The sequence below is a fragment of the Notothenia rossii genome, assembly GCF_949606895.1.
Source record: "Notothenia rossii genome assembly, chromosome: 10".
Taxonomy (NCBI): domain Eukaryota; kingdom Metazoa; phylum Chordata; class Actinopteri; order Perciformes; family Nototheniidae; genus Notothenia; species Notothenia rossii.
Genome location: NC_136908.1, coordinates 19,879,953 through 19,898,893, shown reverse-complemented (window position 1 = coordinate 19,898,893; position 18,941 = coordinate 19,879,953). Strand labels below are relative to the sequence as shown.

Here is an 18,941-nt window from a genome sequence, read left to right as displayed (position 1 = left end):
AGAGAGAGAGAGAGAGAGAGAGAGAGAGAGAGAGAGAGAGAGAGAGAGAGAGAGAGAGAGAGAGAGAGAGAGAGAGAGCACACACACACACACACACACACACACACACACACACACACACACACACACACACACACACACACACACACACACACACACACACACACACACACACACACACACACACACACACACACACACACACACACAACACACACACACACACACACACACACACACACACACACACACACACAGGTTTCCTGATAAAGCTGTGGAGAGTATGTGCTGCAGGGAGGTGGATGCACAACGCACCCAGGAACGAACGCTAGCTCCGGTCCTTTTCCCGTGAGGGAAACTGTGGACTCGATGTCCTGACAGGCTGGTATTTGTGCAACCTGCACAAACACAATACTGCACCATGATTACAAATGGTGAATACAATGTAAAACTACCGAAAAATACCAGCTCACTAAAACACAACCGCTGAACTCAACGCAACTACTAACTATACCCGCGGTCAGAGAGCGGAGATGTTTACCCTTTGTGATGTAATATGACGCGTTTGACGTATGACCTTAAAAAAAGCCGTTTTTAAGAGCAGAGCTCAAAATTGCTCCTTTCCCTCTGAATTCCTGCCCTTATGTCTCGTAAAACATATCAAATCCTACATTCACTTTTTTAATTGTAATTTTCTCAAGCAAGTTTAAGCATAAATGTAGAAAAAAAAAAAACCCTGGAAGATGCTCTTTTAGGGTGGGGCCCAGAATCGAGCCTTGGGGAACCCCACAGGTAAGAGGGGCTTTAGCAGAGGAGAAGGTACCTAGCTGCAATGAGAAGTTACGGTCTGTCAGGTAGGACCTGAACTAGTGTTGCACGGTGTACCGATACTTGAAAGGTACCGCAATACCCTGCCGTTAAAAACGGTACGATTCCTCCGTTTCATTAGTATCGGTACTTCAGTGGCGGCCGGCCCATAGGGGCGCTAGGGGCGCCGCCCCACCTCTTCCCACATACAAAAAAATATATAAAAAAAAATATTAAATTAAAAAAAAATATATTTTAAAAAATATATATTTAAAAACAATATATATTTTTTATTTTTAATGAACAAGGTAAATATCATACAATTGGTATCAGTAAAATGTATAATCTACAATAAAATCTTGTTTAAAATTGCATTTTAAAAGGTTTTTCGCCTGCCGTCTGTCTGCAGACTTGTCAAAGCCTTAATTCATGGTTTTTACTATCCGGTATCAGTATGTTGTTACTTCGGCATCATTTTGAAACGTGTATTACAATTAAATCACGGTCAAATATGTTCATCTTGTTGTAGTTGTAGCCCCCTTGACAGCGATTCTCTCTCTAGTTTAGACTGCGGTCAAGCCAGCCCTCACGTGATATTGTGGTGCGCGAATATCCTATGCATTACGGTAGAGTAAAAAAAAATCATCCCTCTGTGTTTAGATGAGAATAAAACAAAAACTGTTCAGTATCAGAGACTCATTTCACTTCAGGATGATAGCAGGACATCCCATCTAGTCAATCAGAAAAAATCAGGACATTCTGATGTAGAGTTTCAAAATAAAAGACCTTTGAAATCTCTATTGTATGAGTTATCATCCCTGTTTTTAGATGAGAATAAAACAAAAACTGTCCAGTATCGTAGATCCATCTCACTCCAGGTTGATAGCAGGACACCCCATCTAGTCACTCAGAAAAAATCAGGACATTCTGATGTCCATTTTCAAAATAAAAGACCTTTGAAGTCTCATATATGAGCTATCATCCTTGTTTTTAGATGAGAATAAAACAAAAACTGTCCAGTATCATAGATCCATCTCACTCCAGGGTGATACCAGGACACCCCATGTAGTCACTCAGAAAAAATCAGGACATTCTGATGTACAGTTTCAAAATAAAAGACCTTTGAAGTCTCATATATGAGCTATCATCCTTGTTTTTAGATGAGAATAAAACAAAAACTGTCCAGTATCATAGATCCATCTCACTCCAGGGTGATAGCAGGACACCCCATGTAGTCACTCAGAAAAAATCAGGACATTCTGATGTACAGTTTCAAAATAAAAGACCTTTGAAGTCTCGTATATGAGCTATCATCCCTGTTTTTAGATGAGAATAAAACAAAAACTGTCCAGTATCGTAGATCTATCTCACTCCAGGGTGATAGCAGGACACCCCATGTAGTCACTCAGAAAAAATCAGGACATTCTGATGTACAGTTTCAAAATAAAAGACCTTTGAAGTCTCATATATGAGCTATCATCCCTGTTTTTAGATGAGAATAAAACAAAAACTGTCCAGTATCATAGATCCATCTCACTCCTGGGTGATAGCAGGACACCCCATGTAGTCACTCAGAAAAAATCAGGACATTCTGATGTACAGTTTCAAAATAAAAGACCTTTGGGGACAGGGATGATAGCTCATATATGAGACTTCAAAGGTCTTTTCTGGAGCAGGTGAGTGGAGGTTGAGCCGGGAGCCAGGAGTGACAGCCACCACGCCCACACAAACAGGGGGAAACAAACAAACACAAAGGAGACGGCTGGAGCAGTACAGCCACCAAAGCGTTACCTAATGCAATGTCTTACGGTGCCGTGTACCGGAGGGGAGAGAGAGCAGCGAAGGGGGGGAGAGAGAAGTAATACGGTTTCCTGATAAAGCTGTGGAGAGTATGTGCTGCAGGGAGGTGGATGCACAACGCACCCAGGAACGAACGCTAGCTCCGGTCCTTTTTACTGTGGACTCGATGTCCTGACAGGCTGGTATTTGTGCAACCTGCACAAACACAATACTGCACCATGATTACAAATGGTGAAATACAATGGAAAACTACCGAAAAATACCAGCTCCTTAAAACACAACCGCTCTACTCAACGCAACTCTACTATACCCGCGGTCAGAGAGCGGAGATGTGTCTCCTGCGTGATGTAATATGACGCGTATGACCTTAAAAAAAAGCCGTTTGTAAGAGCAGAGCTCAAAATTGCTCCTTTCCCTCTGAATTCCTGCCCTTATGTCTCGTAAAACATATCAAATCCTGCATTAACTTTTTTAATTGTAATTTTCAAGCAAGTTTAAGCATAAATGTAGAATAAATAAAAACCTGCAAGATGCTCTTTAAGTAACACATCAACGTTGAAATACGCTTCTGTCGTTTGCAAACATCTTTCTTAAACTGAATTTCCTCCACATTTCTCTTGAAAGTCCACATGTTTGCAGAAGCAGTGTTGTAATGTTGAGGTACCTGAGAATGTTCTTTTCGTTGCACTTTATACTCCACTACAAATCAAAGGGAAATATTGTACTTTGTGCTTCACTATCTTATATAGAGTTTATCAAGTATAAGGTTCTGTTTTTTAATTTCCAAAAAAATGTAAATATTGTTAGAAATCCTTGAGCTATTACGTTCTCAAGGGTTACTACAATTACTACAGGGTACTTTTTTACATGTAATACTCAAACAGCATTTAGCCAATTATACTTTTACTTAAAGGTCCCATGTCATGCTTTTCCGGTTATTACCCGTCCCCTTGTGTGTTATGAAGGTTTTTCTGCATGTAAACGTTCTGCAGAGTCAAAACCCTCAAAGTACACCCTGTAGCGAGTAAAACTCTTAACACAGAAAATACCTCCCCAAAACGCCTCGTTGGAGATACGTCATTGTCCATTGATTCTTCCGGGTACCACATGATGTCATGCGTTACCCGGAACCAAATGGACCAATCCTTGGATTCGTTACGTTACGTCCACGGAGCCGTTACGTTAAGCCCCCGCTGATTGGTCCAAATTGACCAATCCACGGACTTCCTCACACACACACACTCAGTGCATGCAGCTCTGCTGATCTCTCCTCCCTGGCTGCAGGCTGATAACAGACAGTTGGGATCGTGGCGAAATACTCTCTGCAGACCCATTCTCACAGCGTTTATCAACCTTTTTCTTACTCAATATCAAGCCACACTTATTGTTTTTACTTCGTCTGTGACTTTGTGTGTGCTCAGGGTGAGTTTGGCTGTGTTTCGCTGTCGCTAAACAAGGAAACCACACCTCCACGGAGCTCAGCGCGATTCACAACTTACCGACCAATCAGAGCACACTGTGCTCACAGGGAGGGTGGGGGCTGGAGCTATTGGAGCTACAACGAGCCGTTAAAGGCAGAGAGTGAAATTCAGTGAATACTAGGGATGTGCATCTCCATCACTGAGGCCGATGCGATGCGCATCTCGATACGTTACCACGATACGATACATTAACGATACCTTTGAAACACCAGGCGATGCGATACGATACGATTCACCCCTGTTGCGATACAGTTCGATACGATTTGATTCAACATTATGCGATTCGGGGCGATACGATGCGATTCAACACGATGCAAAAATAATGATACTTCAATATGGTACGACAGAGGATTTTTGTTTTATTCCTTATATGCAGCAAATCATACATTAACAAAAAAGTGCTTTACATATTTGGTAATGCACATCCCATCATGCCGTTTATTTTTTTACCTTTAAAAGCTCTCCAGAGTACAATTGTATAACACCTCACAGTTAAACAATGTAAGGATGCATTGCTCATGATTAACAATGTGCAAATAACAGCTACCATAGAGCAATGCCCATACAGCTGCCAGCCTGATGTGCTTAACACTCAGAGGCTAACTCACCAGTGAGCAGAAAGCAGTGGTTTCTATCTGAACAATAAAGAAAACAAATAACCTTTCACAAACAGGTATTTCATAACTGCTTACAGTAAGGAAGACATTTAAATTATTATTGGCCGTCACAGGCTGCTGTAAGCTAAACACCTCTCTCTGACAGAACACCTCACTGAGTGATTTAACTCATATGTCTCACTTTCAGGTTTCTCTTTTCAGCCGCAGACCCCATGTCGCCTCTTTATGTGCGTCGCTAAGTTCCTCGTACTACTTGTGTACTTTAAAGCGGCTCGGCATCGTTAACTATTTGCGAGTGATTTTTCAAGTTGACCGTCTGTAGTAATAGTGCCGCGCACATATACCATCAGGACGTTACTGATGGGGTGCGGCTGCGGAGTGATACTGTGTGTATGCAAGTCCGCATCTATGTATCATGGCTGTAGACCTGTTAAGTAATAAAGATACCTCATACAAAGGTCTACGGATACCTTATTACTCTCCATGACCTGCGGTCAACTATATAGCATAAATGACTATTACACCGTCTTTCTTGAACAATCCGAAGTGTTGCCAAACGTTTGATTTGTAGGTATTTTTCGCTGCGCTGTGTTTCTCTTTCTCCTCAACTTCCGTGTGTGTTGATAACTGAGACTCTCGTTCTCCGTAGTGGCGAAGCAAATATCAAAGATCGTCTCTGCTGAACGTTGACAAGATAAGGGGATTTTATATGAATGAATCGTTTTTTTACCGATGCAAAGACGCTACGCAATCGATGCATCGCGAGTTCAACCCAAACTGTAGCCGATGTGCACTCTTTCAACCGGTGCACTCGCATCTTGAACGTTTATGCCGGTGCACCGATGCGAATCGGTGAATCTTAACATCTCTAGTGAATACACGTAGTTTACAGAGATGCTGTATGAGAAACCAAAGTGATTTTGGAAAATTGCACAATATAAATCTATTCTAGTAGACTTCAACAATGGAATTATGATCAGTGGAAATGGCCATGACATGGGACCTTTTAGGGAACATTTTCATGACCAGACTTTCACTTTTAATAGAGTATTCTTACAGTGTGGTATAAATAGTTTTACTTAAGAAAAGGGCCGGATACTCCTTGGACCTCTGACAGTATATCAATGTGTTTCTGTGCCTGCTTTGTTTAATTTAACGGATGTATGTGCAGTATTTGTTAAAATCATTGTAAACTGTAGATTAATCATGGCTTGTATCAGACAACTGAACAAAAATAAATATGTTTGTGTTTAGGTCAAAAGGACACCTAGTGGGTACAAATGGTAATTACAGTGCTTTGAGTTATGTATTGTACTTTCAGTGTTGCTGTAGTTATGCAGAACTCGTCTCTTGTATTCAGACGCACGTTTTTACTCTGCATTGTTGTCTAAGAAAACATTATGCCTGTAAGTGTTTCTATGCTCTGTTGTTTCAACATTGTTAATGAAGAGTGTGTTTGAGGGATACATTGTTAAATGGTGGAAATATTGCTGTTAATTCATAGTTGCAACGATGTATGCTAACCGCTAGCCTTTCAATGTAATTTCCCATAGGGGTTAGCATGAAGCTAACGCATAGTTTATGATATGGTTGTTAAGACATGTGTGAAATGTATGATAATATGTTAAATGATTGCTATGCTTGAAATGAATGTACATTTTCTTGTGTGTCCAGTTGTACAGTGCTTTCTGAGTAAAACTTTAAAACGGAACTTCTAAAGCCGAGTGTTCTTCCTGTTGTCTGTCTGCCCCGCTACGGGAGTGGGGGCAGAATAGTGTTGTTTTAAAAGTGTAAAACCGTTTTATTGAATAAGAATTGCATTTGATGTTACTTAATAATTATATTTAAATATTACCTACATATTTATAAAATGAAAGATAAGAATAGCAAGTACAAATAACCTGAAAAGCCAAATATTTTTTACTCGAGATTTGTAATAAGATGCACATGTAATCTTAAGTAAAATCTACTATACAGTAGTAAATAAAATGTACTTACAAAACTGAGTGTGACAGTAAAGTTTACTTAAGTGCCTTTTAGTAACAAACACTTCTTAACTGTAAGTAGAAGCTATTTGAAATATACGTTGTTAAATGTACTTACAGTAGGTTTTCTGCATGCGTTTTGTTACCTCGATGTTCCTAAGAAAATCTTACTCCCCGTTTTTTTCAGTGGGCAGCTGGGCTACCTGAGTCGGCGGCTAGGAGCAGAGCATTAAAAACTCTTAAAAGGGCTGTTTCAGGACTGTGTATGGGTTTAAAGACAGACTGAAACTTTTCATGGATGCCATGCGTGGTTAAAAACGACTGTAGCTGGACATAGGTTACTCGCTCCAGGGCTTTAGGTAAAAAAGGTAGCCGGGAGATGGGCCTAAAATTTGCGAGAAATGGAGGGGTCGAGATTTTTCTTTTTAAGTAGTGGCTTGACCACGGCATGTTTGATGGCAGCTGGGATACATCCTGAGCAGTAGAAATGGCCATGACATGGGACCTTTTTAAGATTAGCAGCAGTAAAATTATTGAAAGCTCTTTGTTTTCTGTCATTGCTGCGGAAATGCAAACACAAAGCGTGAAATACAGCATCAATGCAATTTGTGACTTGAGCAGTTCAAGTAGCTATTGGACAACTTGGTGTAGTCAATCGTAATTTACTGACTCGTGTCATGGAGAGAGATGAATAATGAGTCATGTCTCTATCCCCTGAAGCGGCTAAAACGAATGTCTCTGTAAAAGCTGCACTTCCAAACACACAAGGTTGCATCAGATTTAGCTAGAGCAGCCAAAACATTCTGCACAGCCCTACTGTGACCTGAAATATAATATTTTGAAATACTGTCTCTTTGCAGAGAAATGTAGAATTAGGTCAGAAATCATTCAGTCTGGAAAGTTACTAAGCGCATTGACTGAAGTATGTATCTTCAGGTACTTTCCATTGTTTGCTACGTTTGACTTTTAAGCCACTACATTTCAGATAATTTTCTAGAAATGAAAAATAATTATTCTAAAAAACAATTCAACAGCATGTTTTTGGCTTGTAACCCTTCACAAAAACATTGTCTAGTCGTGGCCCCTTGTTGTGTTTCAGATGTCTTTAGGCTGTTAGCAGTTCCACCAAATAAACCATTCCCTCTAATTTGACATTGTGTCATCTAAATTACTATTCCAAGCAGATTAAAGGTGGGGTAGGTAATTTTGGAAAAACCATGCTCGAGTGCGCTAGAATTTGAAAATACACAGCCGGAAAAAATGCCACTTCCTTACAGAGCCCTTTCTCCAACACACACGCACATGACCAATGAGGGCACGAGATAGGTTTGTGCACAGATGGAAGGCTGACAGGCAGGTAGGCCATCCAGTTATTTTAGCCGGGCCGGCTAAAATGACTGGTTGTGCCTTTACAGTACTACGGCTTCCACAGATTACATTTTTTTGTATGGATTTTTTGTGCGGCCTGCAGGTGGCGGAGAAGCTAAAAACTGTACCACTGTCAAACAATACGGTCAAAGACAGAATTGACAAGATGGCAAGTAACTGCGAGCTGCAGCTGCTCGAAAAGCTTGGAAAGGGGCCATTTGCCATATAATTTGATGAAACCACAACTGTAGCAGACGAGGCTGTGCTGATTGTTTATGTGCAATATATATCGATGGGGAAGATTTGAAGCAGGACATTCTTATGTCAGTCAACCTTACCACTACCACCTGGGGTGAGGAAATGTTTACTGCCGTGGATTCTTACCTCTAATCCCACAATCTTTCTTATGGGAATTTAGTTGCATGTTGCACAGACGGAGCTGCCTCAATGATGGGGAAAAATGGGATTTAACAGTCGCTTCAAAGAAAAGGCCCCACACTGCACATTATTTCACTGTGATACATCGCCAGGCCCTGGCCAGCAAGAAACTGTCAGAATACCTGAGCGAAACACTCAACTGTTGTTAAAATAGTCAATTTCATCAAAGGTCGCCCCACCAACAAGCGTCTATTCGCAGACTTGTGCGAGGATGAAGCGCACCAAACCCTCCTCCTGCACACCGAAGTGCGCTGGCTCTCACGCGGCCGAGTGCTGGCACGCTTTGTAGAACTGAAGGAAAAAATTGAAGAGTTTCTACAAAATCGTAACCGCGCACTGTCAGAGCAAGTGACTGAGTCATTCTGGATTAAAACAGCATACCTGGCTGACATCTTCAGTCTCTACAATGAAACAAACAAGCGTCTGCAAGGCGTGGAGTCCAACATTCTCCAATGTAAAGAGGCGCTCGATGCATTTGTGCGCAAACTGGAGTACAGGGTCGGGAAAATGGAGAGGGGGGGAGCTGCCACAGTTTCCACTACTGCTGAAACAATCCCAAAACAATCCTGAAACGGTGCCTGTGTCTGTACGTCGCGAGTTCATCCGCCATATGAACGCACTGCAAACGGAAATGCAATCACAGTTTGCTGACATAGACGAGTACGTCTCTAAGGAATTGTGGGTTCTAGATCCTGTTATTGACAAAGTTGAGGATGTATTGAATACCTGGGTTGCGAAGATGAGCTCACCGACATCCAAGCTGAGTCGCTGTCAAAGAAATACTTCCAGGAAAAAGGATTTAAAAAGTTTCGGATTGTCAAAGGACCAAGCCTCGCTCCAAAACTCACACTGCATGCCACGACCAGGATTATACTCCCATCCAGTACGACATATCTATCAGAAACAGCCTTCAGCGCACTTGTTGCCATCAAAACAAAAGCACGCAACACACTGGACAGTCACAACGACTTTAGACTGGCTGTCACTCACATTACACCGGACATTCCATCCCTGGCTGCGGGCGTGCAAGCCCAAGGTTCACATTAAAGAACCTACTTGAACCTCGTCTTCTCTCTGCTACCTGGTCCATGGCAGACAAGCATTTGATTTACCTGCTTAATATGCCAGTTTTTCATCTTATACAGGCCTATGCCACCATATTACCATTTTTTTATTATACATAGTCTATTCTTTTGAAGTATCCTGTTCTTTGACATTTGAAATAAATATGATGCATACATTTGCAAGTTAGTGGCTAATAAAAGCATACAAAGACAGAAATGTATCATTTTTTCTTTAATAGAAATGTTTCTTCTGCGCGTAAAGTGTCGGTTTCAGTTGGATTATTTGTCACAGTTACTCCGATCAGATTGGTCTCCTCCATTTTGTAGATTATTTACGATTTTTGAATCCACATAAACACATCGCCAAAATCCGGCTTACTTTGAGCATGTGTTTTAAACAGTTGAATCCCTTTGTGAATTGTTTCCACTTGCGCCGTCCTTTAATTTCTTCATACAGCGGGCATCCAAATTAATTAATCGTGTGTGTGTGGCTGGCTGGCTGGCTGGCTGGCTGGCTGGCTGGCTGGCTGGCTGGCACGGCTGTCACTACCCGATCTGTACTGCGCATGTGCGAGATGGTCCGCCATACTGGACAACTACATACGGCAACTCTAATAGGACACTTCACACAGTGGCGTTTGGCAAAGCAGAAAAAGAACACAAAAAACCGGGAGAGATGAGTTATTGTTATTACAACGTGACTTCACTATTATTTAACAACTCTTTTTATTGGGTTCTTTTATTTGGGGTTAAGTACATTGTCAGAATAAGTGAGACATGGATTTAACTTCTGTTAGACAGCTATATGCCATACATTTTTGCATACATTCACAGTAAATATTTACTCAGTATGATAGCTGCCAAACAGAAGTTAAATCCATTTCTCACTTATTCTGACAATGTACTTAACCCCAAATAAAAGAACTCAATAAAAAGAGTTGTTAAATAATAGTGAACTCACGTTGTAATAACAATAACTCATCTCTCTCGGTTTTTTTGTTTTCTTTTTGTGCTTTGCCAAACGCCACTGTGTCAAGTGTCCTAGTTGGGTTGCCATACAGAGTTGTTCAGTATGGCAGACCATCTCGCACATGCGCAGTACAGATCGGGCAGGGGGGCAGATCGGCAACAGCGATAATTAAAGTTTCAAAGTTTTGGGGGGTCGCAAATTCCAACAGGAGTCATTTGGGGGGGCCCTGGGGGAAAAAGGTTGGGAACCCCTGCTCTAGAGAGATAATTAATCGGCCTCCATATAGTGTACAAAATTAATTGTAGCTGCTTTAGTTCACACTCCCACACTGTTATTGCTTCTTCGTGTGAGCATCTTATTTCGTGATTGTAAAAATGGCCTCTTCTTTTAAAATCTGGCGTGGAAATGAAAGGCTTGGAGAGTGTGTTGTGCTGGTGTGTCAGAAACTGTGCTGCTCTCCCTGACACATTTCTTTCAACTGCAGGAGGTGTGAGACATGAGTCTTGGGGATTGTTACACCGTGTTGGACAGTGAATCTGATGCCATCTTTGAGATCGTTGACATAATTATTTAGTGAAGGAGGATGGCTTGTTCTCACACTCTTCTATCACATGCATCTATGCTTGTGTTTTGAAACCCAACCCATTACAGATGCAAACAAACAGCTTCATATCCCTTTTTTAATTGTTCTAATCAGGCACAGCAGTTGCACTACATACTTGACTCCCAGTGACGAGGCTTATTATCACCCCGCCTCATGTACAAACACAGTTGGAGACATTAAAACTCAAGTACTGTTGCCTCATAACAACCAATATGAATGACTTCATTACTGGTTCTATATTTAGCTCTAACCATATTGATTGATGCTCTGGTTTTCACAAAGTAAAAATGTTTTAATCGCTGTTCTGAACGACAACACTGGACTCGAGGGCAAATTCATTGGCATATTCTCATGGAATTTCTTCTGGACTGCATACCCATATGAAGTAGGGCTGTCCCGAATACCATCTTTCGGGCTCCGGATATTCGGGGGGGGGGGGGGTGCGTAGTAATCAGCAGCGAACCGCTTCAACACGTGTATTTCGGTTTTATTCACGGCATTCATTTTGTTATTCTACAGTATTGTTGTTTTATAGTTATTTGTTAATGTATACAACCCGATTTGTGTTCTTCGAAATTGAAAAGGGTATTGCATTGTGTTACTTTTCGTTGCAGTTGTATATGTCTTAAGTGTAATTTGCCTTGGCTTCCTATTTTTTATGGACATGCTTTTATTTTGAAGGAGAGTTAGCACTGTTGACGGGAAGTTGTTGTTGCTATGCAGGGCTCAACAGTAACGGTTGCCAGATTGCCATTGGCAACCATTCAGAAAAAAATATCAACCACTTCTTGGCCTTTGAGTTTTTAACATAAATAAATAAGGACAGCAAACAGCCAAATGTGCACCCCAAAATAGATAAATGTTAATTATTTAACTGTGAAGTAACACATTTTTGTGTGTGAAACGCTTAATGAACTACATCTCTGGTCTCGCAGACTCTCACAACAACACACGTCACCAAGATGGCCGGCACTACTGTCTTGTCAAAAAAGTGATTGACTACCCTCCAGAGTCGGACTCGAGTGCCGATTTTCGTGACTCGACTCGGACTCGCGCACTGATTGACGCGACTCGGACTTGGACTCGTACTCGGACTCGTGAATTTTCCCCCCCACGATGACTCGGACTCGAATTGTACATTGACCTCTGACTTGGACTCGGACTCGAGCAAGTTTTCTCTGGAGTCTGATGTCCTCTATCCTGACTTGTGCACCTGTGAGGCGAGTTCACGGACTGGCCCCCGCTATTCCAGTCTAGAGATGTCTAGAGACACACCCCGCATCGTGCTGTATGCTTTCACACATTCTGCTTCCACATTGGAAAAGAGCAGCACAAAATGCAACAATGAAACAATATTGAAGAGAGGGCTCCGTAACACATTACTCTAAGGATCGAGTTCAGACATATAGGCTGTCTTGAACACTATCATCAGAGTAACGTGATCGAATCAATAAATAAAGATTCAGCCGATAACACGAAAGCACATGGCTACTTAATATGCAGAATTACGTCATTTTGCATGCTAAGTAGCCATTTGCTTTCTGGGGCTAAATCTTTATCAGTAAACCGATTTAACCGGTAAAAGTTCCTTCAAAATAGGAGTCCCGATCTTATTACTATCAAAATAAAAGTGCAAAACGAAAACTTTACCATAGGAAAAAAATCGGCATACAAATATAATCACTTCTCTAAAAGGTAACTCATTTTAAATATAGTTAGAGATATTAAAGGTCATTTACAATGATAATAATAATATTAATATTAGTAATAAGCTTTATATTTGTATAGCACCTCTTACAAGAATTGTAGCCAAACTCGCTTCACAGCAGTTCAATAGACAGATTAGTATAACATGACAGGATAAAAGCAATGTAGAGGAGCAGCCACATTTCAACACATATATCCATGAAGATTAATATATGAAGACTTGTGACTGACTTGACTTGGACTCTTCTTAGGTGAATCGGACTTGGACTCGAACTCGAACATAGGTTATGATGACTCGGACTCTGACTCGACTCGGACACTCCTTGGGTGACTCGGACTTGGACTCGAACTCGAACACAGGTAATGATGACTCGGACTCGACTCGGACACTCCTTGGGTGACTCGGACTTGGACACTACAACACTGCTACCTGCTGGGATTTGTAGTCTTTCTAGTTGCGTATTTTTCATAGTCTTATATTTCAACAGTTTTACGACAAAGTGTGACTTTTTTGACGTGGAAATTATTTTTTAAGATTGACAAACATCATATGTGTAATTCGTGTCACAATTTAAACGGGATCGAAAGATACGTTTTCTCTCTCCATTGACTTCGATAAATAATTTTTCGGAAATAAGGTCCCATGGACCCGAAGTAGATGGGCGTGACTTTGCCACTCTATTGGTGTGATTACAAAAAATGGCGAAGCAAATTAAGTTGTTTGACTGTGGGGTAAAAAGTTTGGCCAAGCCGTCAACATCTCAAACGAATTCAAAGTGATTCAACTGATGATGCGCAAGGTAAACCCGAACGAAAAGCAAAGAGGAATGTTTTCCATTCACTTCCGGTAAAAGTTCCTTCAAAATAAGAGTCCCGATCTTATTAGTACCAAAATAAAAGTGCAAAACAAAACTTTACCATAGGAAAATATTGGCATAAAATTATAATCACTTCTATAAAAAGGTAACACATTTTAAATATAGTTAGACATATCAAAGGTAATTTACAGCATTACTAATTAATATCTAATTCTTAACTGTGAATGGTTTTCATTTATTTAACCTTAGAAATGTATTAGTCTGGCCAATCCAAGACTTCAATGCTGAAGGGCCAGTGCATCTATGGTGGGGATCAGTACAAAGGTCAAGAAAACCACATTTGAAAGGGAGACAGCGGATGGCCAGCCTGGCAACCACTTTTAGAAGTTGGCGTTGAGCCCTGCTATGGAATCAACGTGACGGAGATTCACGGAGAAAAGTCATATCTACATATAAAGACTGAGAAAGTAAACGATAAAGTTTATGGTTAAGTGTTAGCACCCCCCGAAGAGGCACAAGCTCTTATGTTGATATTGGAGTCTTCAATCATTTCAATTTGGCAGCCGCAGTGCAAAAACGAATAAAATAAATACGGATATCCGAATAACGAAATTGAAACCCGAATAGTACTTAAACGAACTAATATTCGGGTACAGCCCTAATATGATGAGTGACGGCAATAGCTGTCTAAAAACATTGTTGTTGCGACCTGGCTCAGAAGGCCACAACAAAAGGGAGACACAACACATTAACGGGTAGAAAAAGGTTTTTATTTGCACAAACACGTCAAAATAGACACTGAATATACTCATCAGAGCTGGGTGCCTGCAGGAGAGAGCAGAGAGCCCACAGATAGGAGCAGAGAGGCTTTAAATAGCTCCAGGACACCAGACCCAGGTGCCCTGAATCACCGCAATCAAGGCAATCACTGGATCCAATGCAGCACAGACGGAACAGCCACACCCTCTCTACTGATGGACCCACAGGTAGGGCTGGGCGATATGGTCTCTAAATTATATCGCGATATTTACTGACTATATCGCGATACACTATGTATATCACGATATTCTGAAATTTCCCCTAAAACACATACATTTTTTTTATTTAACCCCTTGATGTTTACAGTCACGCCAGTATGATGATTCTAGTAGTCCCTGCAACATATGTCTGCATTAAACCATTATTATTTATACTGTATTCCTTAGTGGTTTCTATGAAACGATTTTAACCAACACACAAAAAATATATATTTAGAAAAAAGGGAATGTAAAATAATGAGACAAATGTGCGGTAAATCATAAAGTTGAGTTGAACTAAATAGTATTTATTCAATACATATTAAAATAAATGTAGGCCTACATACATACATACTGTTGCCTATTTCTATGGGCAAAAACAGAGCTCAATGAAAAAGCGCAGAAACACTTATACATATCAAAACATATTGAAAGAAAATATGGGCAAAAAATAATAAAATAATAAATTAAAGTGCACTCTTTGTGCATGTCACTGGATATTTTAATGTAACATATAAATAAAAGGACTTTTTAGAAATTTTAAATCAAAGTGCATCTTTTCTTTTAAATCAACAAACCAGCGCATGATGTCAAACTGGTTTGGTCAAAAACTATATACAAAAAAATAGCTGCAAGATTGTGTCATGTCTGCAGTCAGTACTAACTGCTTATCTACAGGTTTTGTGCCCAAAAAATCGGGAGCATTTCAAAACCACCGCGGGGAGGGGGGGGGGCGGTGCTAGTGGATCGCCGGAGTTGTATTAGATTAACATTAACATGCTTATTGTAGTTGTAAGTGCACTGCCTTGCGGCCTGTAGCACCATCCTTGATGGAGCATATGTGTATGTAAATACAGGAAAGGAGTGAGCAGAGGGTAGAGTTGTCGATTCTTGTTCTGTTTTTTCTGTGATATATTTTACTCACCCTCAGTTGCGCGCGCTGCTAAAGAGACGCACTACAATGGAAACCAAACAATGGTGTAGCTGTATTAAAATCAGAGTGGAAAAAGTACTGAGTAAATCTGATTATGTCAGAAATGCGGGAGAAATATGACCCCGGGAGGAAACCGGGAGAGGGCAATGAAATCGGGAGTCTCCCGCAAAAATTGGGAGGGTTGACAAGTATGGTTGTAACATCGCTGATATTAAAAAAATAAAACAGGCAGACAGATAGCCTACTCACCAATTGCGAGGTGCAGCCGGTGGCCAAAACATTGCAGTCTTTTCCACTTATTGAGGCTCACAGCTTTGATGATGTTACTCCCGTTATCTGTGGTGATACACACCTGACGAGCCTCTGGTAAGTTCCATGACAGGAGAGCCTCTTGTAAACCTTGCGCTATTATCTCGCCTGTGTGATCCTCCGGGAAAAAGTACGTTTGGAGGCGGGGCCTGCGTATGTGCCTGCGTGTGTGACTGTGTCTATGAGGGAGAAAGGAAAGCTCATTTTGGCCGCGGCGGGAAACTGATTTGACAACATAATACTCGATGTTCACGATGTGGTCATTTACGACATTGCATGTAGTGCAATCCACGATGTATCGTGTAAACTCGATATATCGCCCAGCCCTACCAACAGGGGCATCACAATTGTCCACATTTTATATTCCCCACACAGCTGGCTAATGCTGCATCATACCTCTCCTAATACTCTCTGAACCAACGCAAATTGGCTATGAAACAGACGATTTTGCAGACCTCCTTGCTAATGACGGCATTAAGTGGTTAGTAATGTCAGATTATCTGTTTTTGCGAAGTAACGAATACGGCCCTTTTGTCACAAAGATGCGTTGAGCAATAGCATTGTGTCAAAGAAGTCCTCATCGGTCAAACAACCATGTTGGCATAGAAGGGGTACCAAAGGCAATTCAAACCATGACATTTCTTTCTACTTGTCAATCCAAAGCCATCTGGAATTGCAATTGGTTAAACAAACAATGCAATTGGCATGAAAAGTGTAGCATAATGTTAGTCCCACTCTTTTCTTCAAGAACATCAGGACAGAAGAGCAACATATTGCTGCTGTGATGTTGAAAGTCCATAGTTGCTTCAAAGGAGCATCCTTTTTCTATCTGTACTGTACCCACCTACTCGCACTTACACAGCCCAATTTGTAATTTGTTAGCCGTATGGAGACAAACAGGACATGAAAGGCCTCTGGTAATAAAAATAATCTTGTGGTTATATGGTATACATCGTAACCACTTGATCACCAGCACACAGTCTTATTTTTAGTTTGAAGGAATGCTTATGTCATTATAATATTACATAAGGCTAGTTATAAAAGGCTACATGACCTTAGGGCAGTAATAAAGAGTTTGTTATACAGAGTAGGGGTATATTAACATGTGACGAAAGCGTCTGTCTATGCATTTAGATACATGCATAGTCTTCAAGAAAGACTGGACCCCATGTCCAGCCTCAGCAGACACTGTTTACCCCCTTGGCACAAGCTGTTCATTTCAGTCCTCTGTGCCTCTGTGCGTCAAAGCTCCTTGATATGTCCTGCCCCGCTCTGCCTACCTATGCACCCATTCAGAATACTCATGCTAAATCCATCAAGGGGATCTAGCCAAGAAATAGAATTAGTGAAGTAAACATGTTTATTTGACTCGATGGAAGAGGATTACATTTTAGTCAGGCTAATCAGATGTTGCTACGCTGAGGGAGCATCTTCCCGACCTTACTCAGCAGGAGGGGGATTAAGATGACAGAAAATGTAGCAAATGTCATGGGAGAGCCGTGTTGTGTAATCATCCCTTGGGTGGACCTACAGCCGTCTTTGATGCACCATACTAAAGTGCTGCTGAGTGAAATTCTGAATGAGTTCTAAGCAGAGAATAAAAATAGAAAATATTGATAGGAAAAGTGGTATAGGACACACACTTTTCCTGTAGCAATGTCAGCATGCCCATGTAAGAATTAATCAACAGACTTAGAGAGACCTGCACCCCCACCCTATACCTGGTGAAGCTCTGTCTGCAAGTCTGAAACTAACTCATTACAGTTCTATGGGATCTGTCTCAGGCCTGAATGCTTTAGCTGGCTCAGGTTGTATCACCGTCTCTGTGACAGTCAGCTGGAGAGAAAACAAGAGAAGGTTAAGCAAATAGTCTGGTGCTGTAATGGATAACCTCAACAGGGTCTTTGTTTTCAAGCAACTCTATTTCTCTTAGTTTAACCAGATTTAGCGGGATTGGATGCCAGTAAAATACCCAAAAAGCTGACACCAAGGCTACAAATCTTGGCCCTCGTGCAAAAGGTGCATTTAATCTATTGTTGAGACTACAACAAAAGTAAACTTTTGTCACTGTTTCATATGTTTACCATGAAGTACCAAAGTTGACCTGTTATAATACAAAATATATATATAGATTATTCATATTTCAATATGTGCATTTCTGCTGGGTTTCCATGTCTTCTATGCAGTGTTGGGCAAGTTACTTCCAAAATGTAATACATTACATATGACTTATTACTGTATTTTTTAAGTAATAAGTTACATTACAATATTACACTACTTTTGAGTTACTTTCACCAAAATAACCGCAAAATAATGGCTAGGTATTTTAAATTCTAAAATGTAGTTTAGTGCAGCAACTGTGTAGGCCCTTAAAGAGCATCTTGCAGGGGTTTTTTTTTCTACATTTATCCTTAAAGTTGCTTGAAAATTAAAATTAAAAAAGTAAATGTAGGATTATATATGTTTTACGAGACATAAGGGCAGGAATTCAGAGGAAAAGGAGCAATTTTGAGCTCTGCTCTCAAAAACTGCTTTTTTTTAAGGTCATACGTCAAACGCGTCATATTACATCACACAGGGGACACATCTCTGCTCTCTGATCGCGGGTATAGTTAGTAGTTGCGTTGAGTTGAGCGGTTGTGTTTTAAGGAGCTGGTATTTTTCGGTAGTTTTAGATTGTATTTCACCATTTGTAATCATGGTGCAGTATTGTGTTTGTGCAGGTTGCACAAATACCAGCCTGTCAGGACATCGAGTCAACAGTAAAAAGGACCGGAGCTAGCGTTCGTTCCTGGATGCGTTGTGAATCCACCTCCCTGCAGCACATACTCTCCACAGCTTTATCAGGAAAACGTATTACTTCTCTCTCCCCCCCCGCTCTCTCTCTTTCCCCTCCGGTACACGGCACTTTAAGACTAGTGTGGAGTTGCATTAGGTAACGCTGTGGTGGCTGTACTGCTCCAGCCGTCTCCTTTGTGTTTGTTTGTTTCCCCCTGTTTGTGTGAGCGTGGTGGCTGTCCACT

At 40.9% G+C, this 18,941-nt stretch overlaps 1 protein-coding gene across 2 annotated transcripts in view; it reads left to right on the top strand.

Annotated features, from left to right (window-relative positions):
• Nucleotides 1–18,941, top strand: part of samd12 (sterile alpha motif domain containing 12) — a 137,715-nt gene that overhangs the window by 298 nt on the left and 118,476 nt on the right. The gene's annotated exons all lie outside the window — the stretch shown is intronic.